The sequence below is a fragment of the Eucyclogobius newberryi genome, unplaced genomic scaffold (assembly GCF_026437365.1).
Source record: "Eucyclogobius newberryi isolate DKJ021-1_F unplaced genomic scaffold, fEucNew1.0.hap1 SCAF_3, whole genome shotgun sequence".
NCBI classification, from domain to species: Eukaryota; Metazoa; Chordata; class Actinopteri; order Gobiiformes; family Gobiidae; genus Eucyclogobius; species Eucyclogobius newberryi.
In genome coordinates this window covers 4,481,613-4,491,713 of record NW_027315945.1, presented here as the reverse complement: position 1 = coordinate 4,491,713, position 10,101 = coordinate 4,481,613, and the positions used below count along the sequence as shown (strand labels likewise).

The 10,101-nt window shown below is 45.0% G+C and overlaps 1 pseudogene; it reads right to left on the bottom strand.

Annotated features, from left to right (window-relative positions):
- Nucleotides 1-791: 791 nt before the first annotated feature.
- Nucleotides 792-8,904, bottom strand: LOC140374036 (uncharacterized; annotated as a pseudogene).
- Between the last annotated feature and the right edge of the window lie 1,197 nt (nucleotides 8,905-10,101).

The following is a 10,101-nucleotide window of genomic DNA, read 5'->3' as shown; positions in this document are numbered from 1 at the left end:
ACCCCCAAACCCGGTGGGGGACACCAGAAGTGAGGGATGTCGTCAGGCTTCATTGTCGACACACATACACACTGTAAAGAATTTCCCTGTTAAAAAACAGTTAAGAGCTGGCAGTATAGTTGCCATTATTTAACCGTTAATTTAACAGGGCATTACTGTCGCAAATTTAACAGCTTATTACTGTTCATGAAATAACAGTAGGTCATTGTGATTTCATTGATTTAACTTTAATTTGCCGTTAAATCTAATTTCAAAAACAGTATAATAATGTTCTTTTTTTTAATATATATATTCAAAAATATGTGAATGTTACAAAGAAACAACTATTTTGCATTATTTTTGATTGTTTTATTAAACAAATCAATAAAATTGGCTGTGAATAATAACAAAATAAAATAGTAACATAAAAACATCGCAGCAGCAGGATTTTATAAAATAAAGTGCTATCAAGGAGGTGCTCCGCACATCAGATTCTGTGCCAGGTGCGTAGGAAAAAAGGTGTATGTGACGCTAAATGTAATAGGAAAGGGATTCCTTCAATAGGAAAAGGATTCCTTTTCCTATTGCATTTAGCGTCACGTACGCCTTTTTTCCTTTGCACCTGGCACAGAATCTGATGTGTGGGATTCCTTTTCCTATTATAAAATAATACAGTATTTATACTGCATGTCATTTTTCACACCTTCTTAAAGATACAGGCAACTTACAGGCAACGCTGATGCAGAGGAACAAAGTCACCTGAGAAGAGGAACATTCTCTAGTGTCACATTAGGTTCTTTGGGATTGAAGCGTTAAATGAAATCCCATTCAAAGTCCATGAGCTTCCTCAATAGTGTGGAGACACGTGAGTTTACGGTGGATGTCTTTTTCACCGTCACTTTCCCGTTTTTTTTGGAGACGACCTCTCCCCTTGTGATCTTGGTGCCCCTTTCAGGGTTTATCCCTATGAAACGCCTGGAAAATAGAAGAGGCATAAAGTCAGGAAATCTATTAATTAGAGAACATAACTTCTATTCATTTTTATGATAATTACTGTTCTAACCTTTGAATGAACTCCAAAGTGCAGGCTGCCTCGTCCGGGTACTCCAGGTTAAAATTATAATAGGTGGAAAATACAGCTGCAAGTCCTGTCCCGAAGGTTGGCTGGATCCCATCAGAGACGATGCTGCCCTCAAGGCTCACTTTCCAGTGCCTGATGCAGTTGCCACCAGTGTCACCTGAAACTACAATGGTTTTAGTGTAAAATATATATAAAGTGTAAATATAATATAGTCAGTATTTATTCTGCTGTCAAATGACAATATATAAATCCTTCAAAATACAGTTCAAGAAGATGGAGAACTATGATAACATGAATAAAACTTCAGGTGACATACCACAGAGTATGAGACGAGGCGTGGCAGGAAGGGAAAGGGTTCCCTCTATGTCAGCAGACGTCATGTGTTCCTTTCACAAACAAACATAACTTATTTGGTTATATTATTCATTTTACATTTGTATTCTATGTGTTTTAAAGGCAAACTGAGAAATGCAAGCATTGTGTATGGACCTGGGCTCAGACCTGGGCTCAGACCTGGGCTCCAAAAATTGAATGCCTGATGTCCTACTTTACACTGCAACCCCATGGCTGTGCTGTAGGCTACTTACTTGTGCTAGCAGGACTAAGCCGTCGAGTTGTTCTCCAAAGTGTGCCATCAGGAGCTGCAACACCACAAAGGGGACCTCCACATCTGCGGTCAACTTGAGAACTTCTTTAACTTGTTTGTTTGTTGGTTTTATTTTGAAGAACTCAATAATAGCCTTCCCACATTCCTCCACTGCCATCTCCAGTGTGCTCAACACAGATATGTCAGTTAGAAGTTCAAAATGACTGAACAGGCCTTTTTGGGTGAAAAGGTAGGGCCACTTTGTTTTAAGCTCAGCGATGTTTGGAGATGGAAGAGCATTAATGTGTAGCCGCTGTAAGGCGAAAATCACGTTCATTGTTTCTTTGACATCAGCTCTCTCGCCTCCATTCATCCCTTCTCTTGCATATATTTCCAATAATTGTTTCCTTTTTGTCTCCTGTGTCTCTTCGGTTTCCTCTGGTGGTAGAGCAGGTTGAAAACGTGTGCACCCTTAAGTGTCTGTGGGTCCTCTTTTCTTTCCATTGCTGGAGCGATGCTGCCTGAAGCTGGTGGGTCGATTAATATTTTCGATTCTATTCTTGATCTGCAGTAGAAGAGAATCATATCCTCCTCCAACTATTTGGCCACTGCTCATCTGATCTGCAAATGTTTTTGGATATTGCCTCACGATGTTTCGACACACCACTGCACACTGGGCACGGGTAGGGTTCAGCTCATTTTTTCTTATTTTGTCTGCAATTATCCTCACCATTTGTCGGCGTCCTCCTGGTGACGCCCTTTTTTCCTCTACAATAGCAGATTGTATTTCTGCTGGCATGAGATTCCAGGGAACTTGGAAGGTTTCTGGCCATGTTTTTAGTATTTGGGAGGTGCCTGGACTTTCCTCAGATTCGCTAGAGAATGGGTGGCAGGATGAGGATGAGCTGCATGGACTTGGGATTGGTACAATGATGGTGTCATCAGCCAGGGCGCATGTCACATCTTCAAGATTCAGCGTTATGGATTCCGTCACTAAATTGGACACATCACATAAATCAATAGGGATATGAAGAAAAAGCAATGCTAAGATGTAAAAAAAAAATCTAATAATAATAATGATGAAAATAAAATAAGTTTAAGCAGTACCCATTTTGAAGGCCTCCATCAGTTTTCTTTGCTGAATAACGGGTAGAACACCTTTGATATCCTCTTGTTGTAAATACTTCAGGTCATCAATGCAGTCGATACTAGAGCTAACAAGTTATGTTTTCTTGGGTCTCCTCTGAACAGGTTGGTAGGGTCCTTTGGATGATACTTCGCAACTCATTTAAAGTTGACATTGTCTTTAAAAAGGAAGAAATGAATGGTGAGGAACAATAATTGGCATCTGACACCATGTGGACTGAGGTAAAGGGTAGTAATCAACTAGCTCTTGTTGACTAATGCATGACACATCTCCTGTTGGTTGAAAGGCATAAACTCCTATGTCAGGGATAAACTGTGTTTGACAGTTGTTGGTGATAAGGTAGACAGATACATTATTTTGCAGAAGAACTAAAATAATTTGACCAAAAAGGAGGTCATCTGATGTATTTTTTATTGCCACAAGCATATTTTTCTTGTATTTTGTGCCTTTCACTGTTGCTTCGTGAGCAATTAAAGTATTCAGAGGGGTGAAATTATGGCTTGAGACAGATTCTTTGATTTTATCATTATAGTCATCCAGGAAAAAAACAGCTGCTCTTTCCATTGACACAGATGGAGGGAAGAGGTCACCTGCCGTGAGATATGCCTGGAGAAGGTGTAGCCTTTCAGCAAGAGTTGAGCAGAGATTTTTGAAATTGTGGAGTTTCCTGGCACATTGTTTGAAATAGCTGTGCTTGCTTTGGAATCGTAATGTCCATAAACAAATTAGTGGGCCAAAATGGATAATGAGCTCAGGATAATGAGTCACATAGTGATGTTTGGGCCGTAGCTTGTGGTCAGGGAAAGTTTTTTTCCGGAAAAACAAATATTCTTCATAAAGAACTTTCAAGTATGCAATCTGTCCAGTTGAAATAGCAGGTGCACAAATAAGAGCAACTACTTCTCTCAGTTGTAACACTAGCTGCCAGACCTGATTTTCACTTGGAGCTATAATTTTGTCTCCAATCAGCAGTGGTAGAAGTCTTATCAAACACCAGTTTTGGACAGCATGTCCACTCAGTGTGTTGCTTCCAGGAGAGACTACACAGGGGGTGTCATTTGCGTCATTTCCTTTATAATTAAATTGCTTAATCCTTCTGTTCAAGTCAAGGTAGGCAAATTGCTTGTCAACTTTCACCAGCTGTTTGATGTACAAAGCCACATCAAATGCCACAATTCCCTCAAATAAGTCGTGGCTAATGCATGGAGGAAGTCCTGGCTTGCATACATGGTAGAAAGACAGCTTGTTAAAGATGGAGTCAAATTTTATGCCACCAGAATGAGCTAAGCCTGGTCCAATCTTTTGGATATGCTCCTTATATGACTGAACTGTGCGATCTGGAGCTCTGCTTAGGGGGTCATCCTGAAATGTCTTTCTGTCGATTTCACAAAACCTACAGAAATGTCCACTGGTGCTGAAATTTTCCAAAAACCCTCCAATTCCATGGTACCCCAAATTGTCACCAGAAATAGCCAGGAGAAATCCTTTGCACACTTGTCCATCAGACAATACAATACCATTGTACTCAAGATCCATCAAGTCTTTGACCAAAGGTCCAAAAACAGCATTTTGACTGAAATGCTTAAAATCCTTTTCTCTGCAGAGAAGCACAAGTTGCATTTGGTCAATAGTTGACCTGTTGTGAGGTTTTAGATTTCCTAGTGTAAAATAAACCGCCATTATTCTGTGCTTCTTTCTTCCTGACCCAAGGGGATTTACCACTTCAAATGCATCTTGATAAATAATTAAGCCTAAAGCAGGATTGTGGTGGATGATGTCTTCAGTAATATTTTTACCGTCCCAGACATCTTTCAATATTTCACTCATGTCATTTTCTCGGTCCTGTGTGTCATTGAACTGTTCATTTACAGATTTGCATTGAAAAAGAGCCTCGAGGGTTTGTCTTATGGGTACGTACTGAGCAAAGCATTCGATACCAGCTTCATTTTCTCCCAAACATACAGGTACTGGTTCAACATATTTAAACATGTTTTTAAACAGAGTTTTTCTACGTTGATCTGTTTTCAGAGTGTTTGTATTGTGAAGGTGTAAAATATCCTCTTCTTTCAGATCATTAATAAGAGAAGTAATAACATCTTCAGTGATGCCAACAGAAAGCATTTTTTACCTCAGTTTGAAAAATAACTGTGGTTAATGTCATGAACTGACTGAAAATCCTCTATAATTGTTTGGATAGTTGATGCCGGGACAAGTAGCTTGGCTTGTAGTTTAAGATAAAATAGTGCAAGATTTTTCAAAAACATGGTCTCATCAACACTTTCTGGGTCCACCTCCATATCTTCAGTAATGCTTCCTGTGGCATCAGAAATCTGCCCATGCACCAAACTACCCTGCTCATGAGAGGAACTGGGTTGTGCACTGTATGTGCTCTCAACGGAATCTTTCAGATGGCCTCTTCCACATTGTTTATGCTTTCTTGATAAATGAGAGGAAAATGATGATACTACTTCAAAAGTTTTATCACAGTTCTTGAAAGGACATGTAACAACTCTCCCTTCTGTGATGTGAACTCTGAGGTGAGCATATAGCATACTTATAGCATCAAATCTTTCACTGCAAAAATTGACATGGCACCTCACATCAATTGGCAACATCTGAATGTTTGAACCAATCATAGATTTCCGATGATTTCTGTAGATGTGGGCTTTTAAACCAGAATATTTTCGAAATGTCATTTTGCAGTCAGGCACGCAACAGTGCAACAACACATTAGGTAAATTGTTGTGAATTTTTGTGTGTCTTATAAACTCCATTGGCGTGCCGGACAGTTTGCCACAAATATTGCATGGAGATACCATTATTGTTGGTGGTCTTTCACAGATGAAGACGGGTGCATTGGGTCTTGCTCGTGTGTGCGCGCGCCACAGTGAACGTAACCCCGGTTAAACCAATGGATCCATGGGCGATTCACGATTGAGAACGAGAAAATAAGCAAATTCTGTGTCTCTCCTTACCTTCCCATGGCCGAGCCAAATGCAGCCAGATTATAGAAAGGAATAAATCCTTTCGCATCTGGCTTCTAGTAGTTTAAAACATAACGACGTAGTGCTATGTGCAACAAAAACTCACATAATATTGATTAATATTGAAATTTTACTTACCAATTACTCAGATGAACGCTGGCGATCTGGCACATGGAGTTGGTGTCTTCGCATGCTAGGTAGCAGCCAAATTTCCCAGAATTCCAAAAATACAGTATTACCCCGTTTAGGACAGATTCTGACAATGAATTAACAGTATGGAATAGTTTGTTTGTACAGTGCATACACCAGATTTTCGCAGGTACTGGGGTGAAAAAGTGTCTTGCCCAAGGACACAACGTCATAATTCACCTGAGGCAGCTGCGATCATACCGCCAACCTGTGGGCCAGTGGATTCAAACCGCCGACCATCGGATTAGAAGATGAGCACTCTACCACTGAGCTACTACCGCCCAGTTATCGGTGGGCCAGGGGTACCGCAGCTACTGCTGTTGCAGAGGCAAAAACCCAGGGCTGGGAGCAGTTCGGGGAGAAAGGTGCTGAGTCGAAGAGAAAGCTCTCGATTTACCAATCTATGTTCCTTACCACCTTCCCTCACCTATGGTCATGAGCTTTGGGTAATGGTAACAAGATCACAGACACAAGCGGTCGAAATGAGTTTCCTCCACCGGGTGGCTGGGCGCTCCCTTATGGAGAGGGTGTGGAGCTCAGTCATACGGAAGGACCTTCCCGTGTGACTGAGCGTCCTCCACGTTGAGAGGAGCCAGCTGAGGTGGCTGAGGCATCTGTTCTGGATGCCTCCTGTTTCGGGCATGTCCCACCGGGAAGAGGCCCTGGGAAGACCCAGGACACGCTGGAGGGACTATGTCTCTCGGCTGGCCTGGGAGGAAGGGTCTGGGGAGGGGGAAGTCAGGAGTCCCTGCTTAGACTGCTGCCCCCACCACCTGGCCCCGGATAGCAGAAGAAGATGGATAGAAGGACAGGGACAATGCACAAAATACATCCACCTTAACAGGAGATCGTTTGCATCGTAGGTTGTGCTAATTTCCACCTTTAGTTTGTCAAACATTTAGGGAAAATGGCACAGCAATGACCAGTCCATGTCTCTTCAAACTGAGCTGCGGCCACAACTGCTGTTTCATCATTTTTTAATGGACAAGACCTGGCCATTTTCATCATGAATCATCGCCCTCCAAGGCAACTGCTGTTGTGATTTGGTGCGTTACAAAAATAAATATAATTGTATTGAATCATCCATTTATTACCATTGACAATGGTAATACATATTTTCTTATTCTAACTCACAAAAAAATGCCAATTCAATATTGTATTGCATATTTGTAATTTGAAACCCACCAATTGTTTAATACAGTGTTTGTTTGTTTTTGTATTTCTCCACAATAAGATATTTATTTAAAATCCCAAATGTGCCACATCTCTACCTAACAAAGTAAACAAAGACTTTTGGAGCTCTAATTTGGTTTAAGCCTGATGAAAACACAATGCAAACCCAACCAAACAGCAGCGAGTCAAACGATGTCAAAGCTCGTTGGCAGATCTGTCCCAGCGTTTGCTGCGGAGGAGGGCAGGGTGCGTCCAAAGTCTGTGTTTGACGCTGGAATGACACGGGCTTAGCCTGTGTTTCCTGTGGACATCCTGCCATCTGCAATCAGGCTGCCCCATCACCAACAGCGCCATCTGTGCCCCAGCGGAGCCCCTCCAAAACCAACACAGAGGCAGGGGTGAGAGCGCAGGGAGAGACAAGAGGAGGAGCAGGGGTGAGAGCGCAGGGAGAGACAAGAGGAGGAGCAGGGGTGAGAGCTCAGGGAGAGACAAGAGGAGGAGCAGGGGTGAGAGCGCAGGGAGAGACAAGAGGAGGAGCAGGGGTGAGAGCTCAGGGAGAGACAAGAGGAGGAGCAGGGGTGAGAGCGCAGGGAGAGACAAGAGGAGGAGCAGGGGTGAGAGCGCAGGGAGAGACAAGAGGAGGAGCAGGGGTGAGAGCTCAGGGAGAGACAAGAGGAGGAGCAGGGGTGAGAGCGCAGGGAGAGACAAGAGGAGGAGCAGGGGTGAGAGCGCAGGGAGAGACAAGAGGAGGAGCAGGGGTGAGAGCTCAGGGAGAGACAAGAGGAGGAGCAGGGGTGAGAGCGCAGGGAGAGACAAGAGGAGGAGCAGGGGTGAGAGCGCAGGGAGAGACAAGAGGAGGAGCAGGGGTGAGAGCTCAGGGAGAGACAAGAGGAGGAGCAGGGGTGAGAGCTCAGGGAGAGACAAGAGGAGGAGCAGGGGTGAGAGCTCAGGGAGAGACAAGAGGAGGAGCAGGGGTGAGAGCTCAGGGAGAGACAAGAGGAGGAGCAGGGGTGAGAGCTCAGGGAGAGACAAGAGGAGGAGCAGGGGTGAGAGCTCAGGGAGAGACAAGAGGAGGAGCAGGGGTGAGAGCGCAGGGAGAGACAAGAGGAGGAGCAGGGGTGAGAGCGCAGGGAGAGACAAGAGGAGGAGCAGGGGTGAGAGCTCAGGGAGAGACAAGAGGAGGAGCAGGGGTGAGAGCTCAGGGAGAGACAAGAGGAGGAGCAGATGTTTTTTTTTCTGATATGGACAAAACGGCTTCTCTTCCGCACAATAAGTGGAGGACGATGGACGGCTTGAGCAGAGGAATCGTGAACATGTGACTCGAAGCAGGGGTCACATTAGGAGACAGTCAGTGAGTGGGCACACCTCGGGGCGTGGCTGCGGGCACACCTCGGGGCGGGGGGCACACCTCGGGGCTGGGGCTGCGGGCACACCTCGGGGCTGCGGGCACACCTCGGGGCGGGGGGCACACCTCGGGGCTGCGGGCACACCTCGGGGCGGGGCTGCGGGCACACCTCGGGGCTGCGGGCACACCTCGGGGCGGGGGGCACACCTCGGGGCTGCGGGCACACCCCGGGGCGGGGCTGCGGGCACACCTCGGGGCGGGGCTGCGGGCACACCTCGGGGCTGCGGGCACACCTCGGGGCTGGGGCTGCGGGCACACCTCGGGGCGGGGCTGCGGGCACACCTCGGGGCGGGGCTGCGGGCACACCTCGGGCCGGGGGGCACACCTCGGGGCTGCGGGGTCAGTGTCCGTCTGGTACATTTGACAACTCAGAACATCAGAAACAGTGGAACCCTGTCATTTGTCATGAGCGACAACGAGTGAAACAGGCTCTTTCTCTCACGCTCCACTGGCCTTTATAAACATCCCATAGAGTCTTCATTAAGGACACAAGTGCAGACACATTAAGGACACAAGTGCAGACACATTAAGGACACAAGTGCAGACACATTAAGGACACAAATGCAGACACATTAAGGACACAAGTGCAGACACATTAAGGACACAAATGCAGACACATTAAGGACACAAGTGCAGACACATTAATGACACAAATGCAGACAGATTAAGGACACAAGTGCAGACACATTAAGGACACAAGTGCAGACACATTAAGGACACAAGTGCAGACACATTAAGGACACAAGTGCAGACACATTAAGGACACAAGTGCAGACACATTAAGGACACAAGTGCAGACACATTAAGGACACAAATGCAGACACATTAAGGACACAAGTGCAGACACATTAAGGACACAAGTGCAGACACATTAAGGACACAAATGCAGACACATTAAGGACACAAGTGCAGACACATTAAGGACACAAATGCAGACAGATTAAGGACACAAGTGCAGACACATTAAGGACACAAGTGCAGACACATTAAGGACACAAGTGCAGACACATTAAGGACACAAGTGCAGACACATTAAGGACACAAGTGCAGACACATTAAGGACACAAGTGCAGACACATTAAGGACACAAGTGCAGACACATTAAGGACACAAGTGCAGACACATTAAGGACACAAGTGCAGACACATTAAGGACACAAATGCAGACAGATTAAGGACACAAGTGCAGACACATTAAGGACACAAATGCAGACACATTAAGGACGCAAGTGCAGACACATTAAGGACACAAGTGCAGACACATTAAGGACACAAATGCAGACAGATTAAGGACACAAGTGCAGACACATTAAGGACACAAGTGCAGACACATTAAGGACACAAGTGCAGACACATTAAGGACACAAGTGCAGACACATTAAGGACACAAGTGCAGACACATTAAGGACACAAGTGCAGACACATTAAGGACACAAGTGCAGACACATTAAGGACACAAATGCAGACACATTAAGGACGCAAGTGCAGACACATTAAGGACACAAGTGCAGACACATTAAGGACACAAATGCAGACACATTAAGGGCACAAGTGCAGA